Source organism: Bubalus kerabau, chromosome 14, assembly GCF_029407905.1.
Source record: "Bubalus kerabau isolate K-KA32 ecotype Philippines breed swamp buffalo chromosome 14, PCC_UOA_SB_1v2, whole genome shotgun sequence".
NCBI classification, from domain to species: Eukaryota; Metazoa; Chordata; class Mammalia; order Artiodactyla; family Bovidae; genus Bubalus; species Bubalus kerabau.
In genome coordinates this window covers 43763379-43779381 of record NC_073637.1, presented here as the reverse complement: position 1 = coordinate 43779381, position 16003 = coordinate 43763379, and positions in this window count along the sequence as shown.

Below are 16003 nucleotides of genomic sequence, written 5' to 3'. Positions count from 1 at the left end.
TTGTATATATTCTTTTAGTCAATGATATATCGAATCAAGTGTTACTGAATTCCTATTAAGAATACTCTATGCATTTTTGTAGGAAATAGAATGATAAATAATACAGTTATTGATCCCAAGAACTGCAATTCATAGTTGAAGTTATGTTAATATAATATTATATCAATCCAATTTTTGTAGAAAGGAACATAATTTATAGCCAATCATGATGAATTGTACAAATTTTAAAATATTTGTCATTCCTATTTTCAAGAGCTGATATTAAATATTATCCAATGAAAACAATTTATACAGAAATCTCTATTTAAAAAAAAACTAAGTATTGATTACTATGCTTTATTTAGATAGTTCTTCTGACTCGTACCCACCTCCATATCACCATATGTATTTGGGAAGGAAAGAGGAACTCCTGTCAGCTATCATATTGGAGACTACTCAAGTAAAAATCCATAACACTTTTTATTAGTGAAGTGAAAGTCACTCAGTTGTGTCCAACTCTTTGAGACCCCATGGACTGTAGCCCTCCAGGCTCCTCTGTCCATGGGGATTCTCCAGGCAAGAATACTGGAGTGGGTTGCCATGCCCTCCTCCAGGGGATCTTCCCAACCCAGAGATCAAACCCATATCTCCTGCATTGCAGGCAGATTCTTTACCACTACTGCCATGTGGTAAAGCCAGTTTTTAACTAGAGATGGCCTTTATCTAAAATGTTTTCAATGAATATCAAATCTGGGGAAATTATCACTCAGCTTTCCCTCTTCTAGAGGCATGACAGGAATCAGAAGTATTTTATACCACTGAGGTTTACTGACATTATTGGTTTGATCCAAAATCTTATTTTTCTCTCCAAAGAAAACATTATTCTAGCTCTGCTTTCTTTAATATATAAGTTAAGGTTGATGGCTCAAGATTATTTTCAGAGAGGATGCTTGTAGTTCAAATGATTTAGCTACCATTTCATCTATTATATGGAGAAGAAACTGGCAACCCACTCTAGTATTCTTGTCTGGAAAGTTTCATGGACAGAGGAACCTGGAGTGTACAATCCATGGGGTTTCAAAGAGTTGGACATGACTGAGGGACTGAGCATGCACACATGCATCTACTATAAGATAATCAAACATTATTATTATTACAGTATTATTACAAAGTAATCAAACATTAGCTGGGCTCCAGTATAGTCCTCATTCCCTTTATTCCTTTGGGACACTGGTCTGAAAACCACTGCTTCCTTATATTGCAAAGACCAAATAAGTAAAACAAATTAAAAAAAAAACCAAATAAATGAAACTATTTTAAAAACTAACTCTCCTTTCTTCCTCATCCATGTTAATTCCCTTCTACCTCAAATTACTTTCTGGAAGTGGTTTTTATGTCTCTTAGAGACTATTTATGTATACATCCATACTAGTACAGTGAAAATTGTTCCTTATAGATCTTATACTTTTCCCATTTGAAGATTTACTCATTTTCACATGTCACTTAGAGTTTATCCATTCTCTTAGATATGCATTTTCCCTATGCATTTGAGCATCATAGGAAGATAAATTCTACACTTTATTATGTTAGCTGGTTATTGAGTCACAGAAAGCCATTATTCTTACCATTTTTCAAAAGTGTATAGATTCTATGGGGGGTGAAATTTTAAGATGTAAGTATACTGTTTTTCTACACTCAAATTATGTTCCCCTTGTCATAGAAATTGACCAGTGAAGTGTGCTGCTTACTTTTCAGAACCCATGAACATATAGTCCATTAAGTTATTATATATAACATGGGTCAGGAAAGCATATTGTGAAATGTTGCTTTTATTTAAATTCCCACTATTTGGTGGCAAGCAGAGACATTACTTTGCCAACAGAGATCTGTCTAGTCAAGGCTATGGTTTTTCCAGTGGTCATGAATGGATGTGAGAGTTGGACTGTGAAGAAAGCTGAGCGCTGAAGAATTGATGCTTTTGAACTGTGGTGTTGGAGAAGACTCTTGAGAGTCGCTTGGACTGCAAGGAGATCCAATCAGTCCATTCTGAAGGAGATCAGCCCTGGGATTTCTTTGGAAGGAATGATGCTAAAGCTGAAACTCCAGTACTTTGGCCACCTCATGTGAAGAGTTGACTCATTGGAAAAGACTCTGATGCTGGGAGGGATTGGGGGCAGGAGGAGAAGGGGACGACAGAGGATGAGATGGCTGGATGGCATCACTGACTCGATGGACGTGAGTCTGAGGGAACTTCGGAAGTTGGTGATGGACAGGGAGGCCTGGCCTGCTGCGATTCTTGGGGTCGCAAAGAGGCGGACAAGACTGAGCGACTGAACTGAACTGAATGGTAAAGAACCAGCCTGCCAAAGCAGGTTAGATGTTAGAGACGTGGCTTCGATCCCTGGGTTGCAAAGATCCCCTGGAGGAGGCCACAGAAACCCACTCCAGTATTCTTGCCTGCAGAATCCCCAAGGACAGAAGAGCCTGGTGGGGCTTCAGTCCTGTGGAGTCGGATAGACTGAAACGACTTCGGCATGGCTCGCGTTTTCTCTGTATGGCTTCAAGATTTTTAACTTCTTTATTGCCCTCTGGTGGTGTGTTCTGTGAACTGCATATTTAGAAGTCGACTGATTTCCAGGAACTAAGCGGGTCAGGTACAAATTAAAGAGTGGATGGATGCATGTGGATGTATGGCAAAACCAATGCAATATTGTAAAATAATAAAAAATTAAAAAATTAAAAAAATAAATATTTGATTAGGAAAAAAAGAGTGGATTATAGAAACCATTCAAATTTATTGAAGCTAATCAAGGATATCAGTAGCCTGCCTGTTGTTTCTAAAAATATATTTATAGAACAAACAGTCATTTCTTGAAAAGGAAAATAAATCCTTGTTTGCTTGTAATAAAAGCACAATAATGGAAGACATTCTTCTTTTACACCAAGTATATTCTCTGAAAATATAAGTTAAAATAGGAAGTGAGCTTTTCATATTATTCTTTTGAAAATAAAACTCCACATATAATATCAAATTATGATTTAATTTTACCTTAAATTTAAATATCTGTTGATTAAATGCTATACCTTATAATTTCAGATGATTTTCTCCTTTATATCATCTCTCTTCAACAAATAAAATACATGTGGATGCCTAACATGAGGTAGGGAATTCTCTTTGAAATTGGGACATTGATAAACTTGATTTTGACTTAGCAGAGGGGTTGATGACTTTTCCCCAAGGTTGTGGGAGATGGTGGGTGGGGAGAGGTCAGGTTTGTCTCTGTGCTCCCCAAGTTATCTCTGTGAAACTGTCAACCTCCAGTGTCAGAAATGACTTCTTATATTTAGACATTAAATGTTTTCTATTAAAGTGCAAGTGTTTTAAAAATCTATAAAATATATGGCATTATATAGTTTCTTTATTATTAAAAGCTAAGCTTTAACTGAGCAGACTTTATATATGTGTACATGAATTCATGTATGTGTGTATGTGTGGTGCACACACATGTCTCTGTGTGCGTGTGTGTGTATGTGTATGTGTAGGCCTTCTGAGGATACAGAACAGATTCTGGACAGGAAAAAGCAGAGGTATATGAGAAGGGAAAAGAATATAAGGGACCACTTCATCTACTCAATGCATCCTCTGACCTGAGTATTGTCTTATTCGCCATCGTCCTTTGTTGATATTATTACTAAATACCCAGGGTTTCTAGGTACCTCTGTAAGTTTTACAATCCTGTCAATATCCCATGGAACCTTGACGTTTTGCCCATATTGTTTTTCTTTCCCTAAGAGTTTTTCTTTTAGCTCTGTCATGGAGTAGGTACTGTTGTGAAGATCTGTGCTCACCTGTTAAATAGAAACTACTCATTTAACTGTTTAAACAAATAAACATTATCTTGAGCCAATTGCAGGGCACCTCCAGTCTCCACAGAGCAGAGATACTTTGGGACAGGAAGGTCTTTTAGTTTTCCCTTAAATCAAAATACAAAGTTATTGAGCAATTCTAGGATCGCTTATCCCCTCTGTAAACATTTGCTTAACCCCTCACAGGGACACCAAATAGCCCAATAGCTCTTATACTGCAGTCAAAAGGAAGAATAACACTGGAACAAAGTCTGTATTTAAAATCTGTGTCTTATTTTTCTTTTCTCCTGGCACATGGTAGGTAATTGTTAAATGTTCTCTTGGTAAATACTAAAAATACAAAAGATACTTCATTTACTAGGGGTCATAAAATTTCAACTTTTCTTTTGGTGTCGGGGTTGATGATGAAACATTTGGAAACTTCTGATGCATATTAAAGTTCCTGATTTGAGAACCACAGGGTTTAGATGGAAGAAGTTGCCAAAGCACTGTAAGTAGAATAAAGGCATTTATGTAATTCGTTCATATAATTTCATTTATTGGTTTTCATCACCTAACTTTGAAAAGTTGCCTGAGGCTACCAAGGATTTGCAACAGGAATCACAGCTGCTCTGTCCCCGCCCCCTCTTCTCCTGTGGGAACAGCTCCTCCACAGCAGTGCTAACATAGGTCCATGACTCTCAGCCCACTTCAGTGCTGCTCACGGCAGTGGCTTTTCTCCACCAGCCTCACCCTGCTCCATTTGAGTCCTTTTTTCCCTTTTTAGCTTTATTGAGATGTAATTGACATGTAATACAGTGTAAGTTTAAGGTGTAGCAGTAGCAATAGTATTAGTTGCTCCGTTGTGTCCAACTCTTTGTCATGTCTGACTCTTTGAGATCTTATGGACGGTAGCCCACCAGGCTGCTCTGTCCATAGAATTCTCCAGGCAAGAATACTGGAGTGAGTAACCATTCCTTCTCCAGGGGATACAACATTATAATTTGATACAAGTATATATTGCATAATGATTACTACAATAAGGTTAGTTAACACATCCATCACCTCACACAATTAATTACCTTTTTTTGTGTGTGCATGGTGAGAACATGTAAGATCCACTCTCTCAGAAACTTTCAAGTACACAATAGAATGCTGTTAACTATAGTCATCATGCTGTACATTAGGTTCCCAGGATTTATTCGTCTTTTAACTAGAAAGTTTGTACCCATTGACTCACATCTGTTGACCTCACTGTACTTATCTGGGAATCACTATACTGAAAGTAGAGAAAGGGGCTAGGGAAGTTAAAAGAGACAAAAAATCTAAATGTGATTGCTTTGCAGAATCTTAAAGGTCAGGCAACAGGTTTATTTCTAATAGTTTTAAAAAGAGAAGATGAGCTGTGGTTTAATGGTCCACTCTGGAATTCAAATTCTAACTCAGCTATAGTCTGAATTCTGGCCCACCTTGAGTGACACTGAAGGATCATTTCTTAGCACATAACCAGTGGTTTTCTAATTGTATTATTTTATCCTAGAGCCGGCATATTGCATATTGAGTGAGGATCTGTAATAGCTCAACTGGAATTCTATCACTGCCGGGAGCCAGCGTGAGGAACTCCGCCCATGACAAAGGTCATGAGGAAGGAGGCTCGGCATACGCAAAGGCGGGATCGAGCCTCAGGAGTCCCCCTGGAAATTCTCGAGCATCTACCCCCAAAACCAGAGTCTGCCTACTTTCTGCTTTGTGCTTTCACCTACACCTCTGACTTTACGGGGGGCTGTCTCCCACTACCTCTCTCTGAAAAAAGAGTTAGCTTATAGCTCCAGTTAATAATTCTTGGATGTGACAGTGTTTCAACCTACAAACTCCTTTGGAAATCCTCTAGCCTGCCTGAATGGGTTTTTCCGGCCACATGTGATTGCTCAGAGCCTCCCAACTGTGAGAGGCAGGAGATGTTCTAAACTGCCTAAACACAGATTCCTTTGAGTAGTTAAAAGATTAATTAGAAATTGTATTGGTGAAGGGTTTTTTCACTTGTTGAGCCAGTTTGCTGCTAAGTCTCCATACTCCTTACCTACTGTGTCTTTGGCAGTGTATTGATTGATATAATGGGTGTATAGAAATGTAAAATGCAGCTTTGTCCAATGCTTTTTAGAAGGCTGGTGCCTGACTTTGGAATAATCACCTTTAGAGAAAAATAAGTTTCTTAAAATGTTAACAGGCCTCCGGGCCAGAAGATGATGTCAATCACCTGAACTTTTGCATATGATAAGGAAGAAAGCCTGGCTTGCTGCATGGCTCTACCCCTTCCCCCATTATCCTCTATGCATACCTTTAGGTATAAAAACTACTTTGGAAAATAAAGTGCGGGCCTTGTTCACTGAAACTTGGTCTCCCCATGTCACTCTCTCTCCCAAATTCCAGCTGAGTGTCCATCTGGAGCGCGGATGTCCTCTGCGACCATTTATTTGCCTGGGCTTCTAAGACCCACTCGAGAAGGTGTCTAAGGTGGGGCACCTTCCGCTATTCGAGAGGGCGCCTGCGGCCTCCGTGGTCAGAGCTAACCTGGTGTCACGGGTTATATTGATTTTCTGCGTAAACCAAGCCACTCAGCTTCTTTTCTCCACTGAATTTTCCTACTGAGCTATCCTTATTTCAGCCGCTTTTCTCCACTGAATTTCCTCACTGAGCTATCCTCATTTTATTATAAATAAATAATTAAATAGGTCGCCGACGCCGTCCCCGCTTCGAATACCCTGGATCAGCCGGGGCTGGACCCCGGCAACTAACATTGATGGGAGGTTTTGAAATTGCTATATTCTGCAAAAGGATTTGACTTTGTAGTGATACCAAACCTTGGAAAATAAAGGAAGGAGAGATTGGTGAATACTTGACAGATTATTATAGTTATAATTGATTGTTTCATAGGGAAATATAGGGAATGGATCATTTAGGAACCTGAATGAATACTTTCTATCAAATCTATTTCTACTTTACAGGTTCAGTTCAGTTCAGTTCAGTTGCTCAGTTGTGTCCAGCTCTTTGCGATCCCATGAATTGCAGCACGCCAGACCTCTGTGTCCATCACCAACTCCGGGAGTTCACTCAAACTCATGTCCATCATTCGGTGATGCCATCCAGCCGTCTCATCCTCTGTCGTCCCCTTCTCCTCCTGCCCCCAATCCCTCCCAGCATCAGAGTCTTTTCCAATGAGTCAACTCTTCACATGAGGTGGCCAAAGTACTGGAGTTTCAGCTTTAGCCATCAGTCCTTCCAAAGAACACCCAGGACTGATCTCCTTTAGAATGGACTGGTTGGATCTCCTTGCAGTCCAAGGGACTCTCAAGAGTCTTCTCCAACACCACAGTTCAAAAGCATCAATTCTTTGGCGCTCAGCTTTCTTCACAGTCCAACTCTCACATCCATACATGACAACTGGAAAACCATAGCCTTGACTAGATGGACCTTTGTTGGCAAAGTAATGTCTCTGCTTTTGAATATGCTATCTAGGTTGGTCATAACTTTCCTTCCAAGGATAAGTGTCTTTTAATTTTATGGCTACAATCACCATCTGCAGTGTTTTTGGAGCCCAAAAAAATAGTTTATCTCAAAAATTATGGGTATAACAATTGTATGTTTTGATACAATTTATTTTAACACTTCTCTCAATTATGCATTTAAATGGTGAACAATTCACAAGCAACTATGTGGTCAATTGACTGGTCAGTGGCTTTGAGATAATTTATTTTGTAGTCTGGGATTTCCAGTGACATCTTTATTCTCCCATTTATACTCTATTTCATATTATTATTATTATTAGTAGTAATATCATTATTATCTGGGGGCTTCCCTGGTGTCTCAGACAGTGAAAAACTTGCCTGCAATTGGTGAGACCCAGGTTCAATCCCTGGGTCAGGAAGACCCCTGGAGGAGGGAATGGCAACCCACTCCAGTACGCTTGCCTAGAGAATCCCATGGATAGAGAAGCCTGGCTGGGGGTTGCAAAGAATTGGACCCGACTGAATGACTAACACTTTCAAATTATTATTTAGTTAGAATAGAGTTGTGTATAACTTTTTCCTGTCAAACATATTCTAGGCACCACACATTTTGAACGCACTGATATTGGGGTCAATTTGATGTTGATGACACCAGTCACTGCTCTTAAAGGAGTTTGTGCTCTGCATATATAATTACATCTATAATAACCTGAAAGTGAAAGTGTTAGTCCCTCGGTCGTGTCTGACTCTTAGTTTGCCAGGCTCCTCTGACCATGGAATTCTCCAGGCAAGAATATGGGAGTAAGTTGCCTTTCCCTCCTCCAGTGGATCTTTCTGACCCAGGGCTCAAACAGGTGTCTCCTGCTCTCCTGCATTAGCAGGCAGATTCTTTACAACTGAGTCACCAGGTAAGCCCAACTATAGGTTTAAAAGAACTCAATTTGCTCATATTTCTTTCAAGCACTTGTCATTGAATTCAAAGAATTAATCCAGTAAGATTTCCAACTGTGTGGCTTATGCCGGTTGCATCCCCTTCATGCTTATGTATTCATGATGCTCTTTTGGCCCATGTTATTTACTGACAGTTGGTAGGTAGATTTAGAGCGTTGACCAAATTCAGGTTTGATTTTTTGGGAATTTTACTTTGTAGATAATATTGATTAATTCCAAAAGGAATTAAAAAGTGTTTGTCTTACTGTGATGTTGCAACCATTAATGACCAATGCATAGATCCATTAACCTATTACAGTACCCATTGGTGATATTCTACTAATTAGATTATTAGTATTCATTTACTAGATAGAACATTATTTCATCAACTGTTTGGTTTCCCTGAGTTACAGTTTAATTAGGAAAGACAGAATAAATTCTTTTATTTTATGAAGAAGTTTTATGAAAAAAAGGAAAAAGAGAGAGAGATTGAGTCCAGAGAAGCTTCCAAGGAGGACCAATTAGGCATTTTTTTTTCCTTTGTTGTTTTCACTGAGGTTGTTATAAATATCAATGCACAGATTGTCCCCTCTTAGGTTCATGGATCCTGTTCAAGTTGGCTCTTGAGTCCTTCCGACACATCCACAGTAGTCTTTGATAATCTTCCCAGCTCTCTTGTATGACAAGATATAACAGGAACATCTTGTTCATTCCTTCTGCTGGACTTGAAATCAGCATTTCTCCAAGGAGACATTATTCACTGTGTTTATTCAAACTTGTGTTCCTTCTAGTTTAACCTTCTTTCAAGTCAGGACTTTTTCTTTTTTTAAGAATTTACTCATTGAATTCTTTCACCTTTTCAAATCTTCCTATTTCCCAACCACTTCATTTCTTAGTTTTTCTAACTGTCTTTTATGTATTTTTTAAAATAAAAACACAGTATCTATCCTTCTTAAAATTTCTTTTTTTTTTTTTTTGAAATATCAGGCAGAAGATTTTATTTGTTCTGTGGACATGTATTTTTGTCATGCTTTCAGGATTTGCTGGAACTTTCTTCTCATTTTTCTTTTTTTTCTTACTAATTTTCTATGGGAAATGAATGGAATATTCTTCGGTTGCTTATTTCTAAATGAATGCTTCCACCTTAAAAGGAGGCATAGATCAGAATATAATTTTTAGCTTTAAAACTCCAGGGTTCAGTATCTTCTATTGTTTTCATGACATAGTTTAAAAAGCGACCCTAATAATTTCTAAAATCTTCCTCCTCTGCCCTCCTATTCCCTATTATCTAGATCTCCTCTTTCCTGTCCTTGCTGAGTATGGGGATTGGTTCTGAAAGGGTTTTTGGTTTGATAGGTGTCGATGTTTATTTGATCCCAGAGTGCAAGGCATTCTCAGATATTTCGAAGCGCTTGCTCTCTCTTGAAAAGGGGCACCTGCAATGTTCACTTCCAGTTTCACAGCTTCTGCTGCTGTTCTGTGTCTTTAAATCCTTGAGTTCTTGAATCACAGGACTCTCTGGCTCTCCTGAAAGATAAAATCACCTTTTCTTCCCTCAACTTTCTCCCACACTTTGTGATACACACATGTATGTCTTTTTCCTGTTGATTTGTTCCTCGCTGGTTGTATGTTGCAGTTCACATGGACACCTTGTTGTAGATGTTATCTGTGGATTTTTGATCTTGCTATCATAGATGCTTTTCTTTCTTTTCTTTGGTGGGGTTGTGCCTATTTATGGGAGGGGTGGGATATTCAGAGATAAAAATCTTCTCTGTAGCCAGCATCATTTCTCCAGAATGTTCTGCCATTCATATTTAAAATAAAATGATAGGAACCATTATCCTCATCCTTACAATAATCATTATGTTGTATCAGTCTCCTTTTCCAGTCTTCAAGGTGCCCATGACTCCCCACTTTAATATATTGATAAGATTGGGCAATGCCTTTCTGTACTAGCTTCCTCCTAGTTATGACAGTCTTGTACTCTAGACATAGTCTTCATTACAGATAGGGAATTTAGAAAATAAGGAAACTGTGGCTTATTAGCTGAAAGTGGAATTATGTAATATTTTTTTCAGGTAAAAATGTCTTTAGGCCAAAGTTTAAAAATGAATATTGAAAAAATATCCTGGAATCATTTTGCAAAGGTGAATGCCACATAAAGTACACTAGGACTGAATCCAAGGAGCAACATATTTTTAGAGCCTCCAAATTTATAAATTTACTACAATTCTGCATTTATTCTTAGCTGACTGAAGAAAATAATTTTGTGATAAAAATAAATATTGATTTTATTAATATATTTTAAAAGTTTATAAGACTTAAATGTTAAGGCTATATCAGCCTTTTCAGTTGTTATTTCTTTTCTAGAATCTTGAATAAAGGAACATTTATTGGAAGGGGAATATGGTATAAAAATGGGGACTCCCAGGTGGCTCAATGGTAAAGAATCCACCTGCCAATCCCTGAGTCAGGAAGATCCCCTGGAGAAGGAAATGGTCACCCACTCAGTATTCTTGCCTGGAGAATCCCATGGACAGAGGAGCTTGGCGGGCTACAGTCCATGGGGTTGCAAAGAGTTGGACACGACTGAGCAACTGATCACGCATGCACATGATATAAAATGGGAAGATAATCTAACAGTGAAGATAGCTGTATCTAAGGAAATGGCAACCCACTCCAGTACTCTTGCCTGGAGAATCCCATGGAGGGAGGAGCCTGATAGGCTACAGTCCATGGGGTTGCAAAGAGTCAGATACGACTGAGTGACTTCACTCATTCCTGTGTGATGAACCACTCCTAAACTTGGTGATTTCAAACAGTAGGTATTTTAACTCCACAAAATTTGGGACTCAGCAGATTGGGTTGGGACCTGCTGGGTGGATCTATGTTACTTTTACCTGAGGTGACTACTGAGGCTGGTGTCATCTGGCTACTGGACTGAGGCTGTTTTTTTCATGTGTCTGGCCATTTTGTGCTGGCTGTGGGCTGGGCCAGGTGTCTTCACTAGACTAGACAGGCTTCCTAACACGGCAGAGTTCTGAGAGGACAAACCCTAATGCACAAGTACTATTCAAGTTTCAGCACTTGAAATGCCACTGGGTTAAAGCAAGTCACACGACCAAGCCCAGGTCAATGTGGAAGGGACCTACACAGGGTGAGGAAATGGGAACATTTGCATTGGCGACCAATAGACTAACAAACTGCTGCAATAATTGTGTAAAGGAAAATTGTTAAAAAAAAAAAAGTGTGTGGAGGAGGGGATTTAGCATGGGAGCAAAGGCAGTAATCAGGGGCTACTAAAATCTGAAGATTCTTGTATTTTTTCAAAATCCACTGGGGTTAAAGTTGTTACACAGCCATGTTCTGACACCAGAAGAAATTTCCAGTTGACCATCAGGGAAGTGTAGCCCTCTTTTTATATCCCTTCAATTTTCATGTTCCTTTGACTCAGCATATTTTTAGAATGAATAATGGCTTTCTAGAAATTTTTTAGTTTATTTTTTCAAAAGAAATATTGACCTTACTTCTATCTACTGTGCCACAAAAATGCCATTGAAAAACGTTTTCTCTGTAAAATCTGTTGAATCGCTTACCCAGTGAAATCCTATATATAAACCCAGTGACAAAGAGGTGTTAAGAATCACACTTCATCAATGTTTAAATATTAATAGTATCCTCCCTCCTCTAAAACTGAAAATAGAATTCCATCTGATTCCTAAAGGGTTATTTTCTTCTGTGACAAGGCCTGACTGAGGCCATTTCTTGGTAGTGGAATCTGAGCATAGAGGTCCCTGTCCCACTGCCCTTTGATTCTCACTCACATTTCCTGGGTGAATATGATGGATGGGCATTCCCTGTGGCTCTCTCCACCATTATTGTTCCTGGTGAAGGTTAATGGCATGAGCCACTTGAAATCCTAACCAGCAAATTGCTGACATCTCGGGTTTCCTATCAAGCTTACCAGATATCCCCCAGTAATTTCTTAGTTTGCACAATATAAAAACACTGATATTGAGCTTAGGAAAGCATGTCATTTAAATAGATACAGAACACTACAAAGTTGCATAAAATTTGTGAGCAACTACATTAAATAAATTCTAATATAAATTAATCTAAGTAAACTAATAATTATGAAATCATTGGTTGCTTCAGAAGTAGTGGTTACTGAAAACTTCAAAGCTGTTTCTAGAGTTCACTAAGAGGAGCAAGTATTTGTTGTCCACTTATTTTGGGGGAAGCCTATTCCTTAGTTTGATGTTGATTTGCTTTATGAATATATATATATATATATATATATATATATGTATATATATATAGTAACCATTGCTGGTTCTTCCTTTCCATATTCAATGTGCCATTATAGTTCTATCCTCTTAAGATCTGGATATCTGTTACTGCTACTGTTGGTTGGAGCCTGGGAGAATGTGAGCACATGGTAAGTCACTTCTGTCACTTCAGTCTTTGCAACACCATGAACTGTAGCCCACCAGGCTCCTCAGTCCATGGGATTCTCCAGGTAAGAATACTGGAGTGGGTTGCCTTGCCCTCCTCCAGGGGATCTTCCTGACCTAGGGATCGAACCTGTGTCTCTTACATCTCCTGCATTGGCAAACGGGCTCTTTACCAATAGCACCACCTGGGAGGAGGAAAACGGTACACCAAATGTAATCAAGTGTTAAAGCTGTTTAGCATACTCCTGAGACCTTTTTATCTACTATAATCTTAAGAAATAATAATTAAAATTACTTATTGCCTGATCAGTGGGACCACAAGTAAATTTTGGAAGCATCTATGTTTCAGTTATTTCAGTGGATGGATATTCCCTGGTATTAACTCTATATCCCTTCACCTGGAAAAGGGAGACCTTTCTCTGTTGAAGCAGTTTTTTTTTTTCTGGGGCATTTTCAGTTTTCTCTTATTAGACACATGTAAAGTTTGTTGTTGTTGTTGTTTAGTCACTAAGTTGTGTCTGACTCTTTTGGGACCCCATGGACTGCCAGGCCTCTCTGTCCATGGGATTTTCCAGACAATACTGAAGTGGGTAGGCATTTCCTTCTCTGGCAGTTCTTCCCAGCCCAGGGATTGAACCCTCATCTCTTGCATTGCAGGTGGACTCTTTACCTCTGAGCCATTAGAGAAACCCTGAAAAACTTACACATACAAACTTATGCTAAGTCACTTCAGTCGTGTCCGACTCTGTGCGACCCCATAGAGGGCAGCCCACCAGGCTCCCCCATCCCTGGGATTCTCCAGGCAAGAACACTGGAGTGGGTTGCCATTTCCTTCTCCAATGCGTGAAAGTGAAAAGTGAAAGTGAAGTCGCTCAGTCTAACTTATACATATGCATAAAAAACAAGAAGGGATAGAAGCCTCATGAGAGGATACTGTTTTGTAATAGACACACGAGAGAGATAATATTCTCTGATTGCATTTGCCTCCCTAGCCCATCTCCTTGGTGGAAAGCTTCACCATTCTGACTTCCTCAGTAGCACACTAATTGGACAGAACCCCACATTGGCATCTTTAGGGAACACTGAGGGTCACTCTGGAGACTGTGGTTAGAGCTTATGCACCCAAAGTGCACAGGAAAGAACCAGATCTGTTTAATGTAATACTCTGTTTTTCTTAATTAGCACTTATTCCCTATAAGAGGTTGATTTCTGCTTTGACAGGGAGTAATCTAACTCTATACCTGCCCAAACCATAAAATTAAGGTTCACATACCTTAGCTTTTCATCTGACTGGAAGAAATGTATGAAATTTAAAGTTATTTTTAAATTGCTGCTGTTTAGAATGCCTGAAGCCCATTAACTGAGCTTGTTAAAGGACAGTGTTGCTGCTGCTGCTGTTAAGTCGCTTCAGTCGTGTCTGACTCTGTGCGACCCCATAGACGAAAGCCCACCAGGCTCTCCCGTCCCTGGGATTCTCTAGGCAAGAACACTGGAGTGGGTTGCCATTTCCTTCTCCAATGCATGAAAGTGAAAAGTGAAAAGTGATAGTGAAGTCGTTCAGTTATGTCCGACTCTAACAACCCCATGGACTGCAGCCTACCAGTCTCTTCCGTCTGTGGGATTTTCCAGGCAAGAGTACTGGAGTGGGGAGACAACTACAAATACTTCAACATTGAGGGAGGGAAGTCTTTGTGGAAAAGAACTTCCTCTCTTTGCAGAAATACAATACAAATGCCAGTTTTATTCTCCACTATTTAACGACTAGAAAAATAATTTCATGGACCATGCTTTTTATTGGCATTCTAATAACATATACAGTGTTTACAGTAAGCAGTAAAAGAGGAGATTTTCAATGTAATGTTTTAAGGAGCATTTCTTAGAGGTAGGATCCAGTCCCAACTTTGAGAAATTAACACACTATGAGATCAAAGAATCACCTGCAAAAATTTTCATTGTAAGATGTTTTTCCTTCATACTAGTTTCCTAAAGACGCATTGTTACTTCTTGGTAGTGTATTAGTCAGAAGTGACTACATGGTAACCATTTGAGGAAGTACTAACTCTTGAATAAGTGTCTAGTGACCTTATCATTTATGATAAAAAACCTCTTGGTTTCAGAGGCTTGCACAAATTTCCTCTGAATAAACAATAAGATTTTTCTAGCAATTAATTAATCTAAAATCAGATTTTAAAATCCACTTCTGAAGCTGTTTTGTTAAATAATTTTTGGTCACTTCTCTTTCTGATTGGTGCTTCTCTTTTGCCAAACAAATCCCTGTACTTAGATCAATTAACACCACTATCCCTGGCTTCTTGATCACTTGATATTTCTTGAGATAAGAGCTCACCCCTTCTTTGGGGAAACTTCAGTCCTTGAAATAAAACTTCATTCAAACCAGATGTTCTAATGTCAGTATAATGCAAATCAGTATGTTATGGTGTGGTTTAGGATGGGTTGTAGCTCAAGTGGATTGAATTTTGTTTCTGTGTCACTTTGAACTGGTGGCTCAGAGTTTTAGTAGAGAATCCACCTGCAAAGTGAGACACCTGGGCTCAACCCCTGGGTTGGGAAGAATCACTGGAGAAGGGAACGGCTACCCACTCCAGTATGCTGGCCTGGAGAATTCCATGGACAGAGGAGCCTGGTGGGCAACAGTCCATGAAGTCGCAAAGAATCAGACATAACTGAGCGACTTTCACTTTTGAACTGTTTTATTTGAACACTATCTTATCTATGTTCTGTAAAAACACCATCATCATTCACTTACTAATTATTACACAATTAAATACTGCCTTTTGTTTACTTTCCCCTTTCCATCAGAAGATTCTTTTCCACTCTAGGCTTTGATCTGAGTTCTAATTCATCAGGTTGTAGCAACTACATTTCTGATTTCTGAAATCAGACAGATATGGATTCCAGTTCTGGCTTCATTAGTTATAATTTAGCCTCTGATACATTCATACCAGAGCTGGCAATGACAAACTTCTTGCTTCTTCTTTTTCCAGGGTTCTCTGCATTTTAACAGAGGATCACAGCATCTTAAGTAGAATAGGGAGGGGGTGGAAGGGAAGAGAATGAAAACATACTTTTAGGAAGGTCTGAAATGCAAATCCCACGGAGGGAACTGCTTGAGATAGAAGCACCCCTACATGAGCATTGTCAATAAAAGTAACACAGGGAGGCAAACATAACTTGTTCACCAAATATTCTTCTTTAGAAGTACAGAATTTACAAGCAAGTGTCATTGCAAGGAAAATATATTTGTTTTCCTAACAGAAGATACTTGCA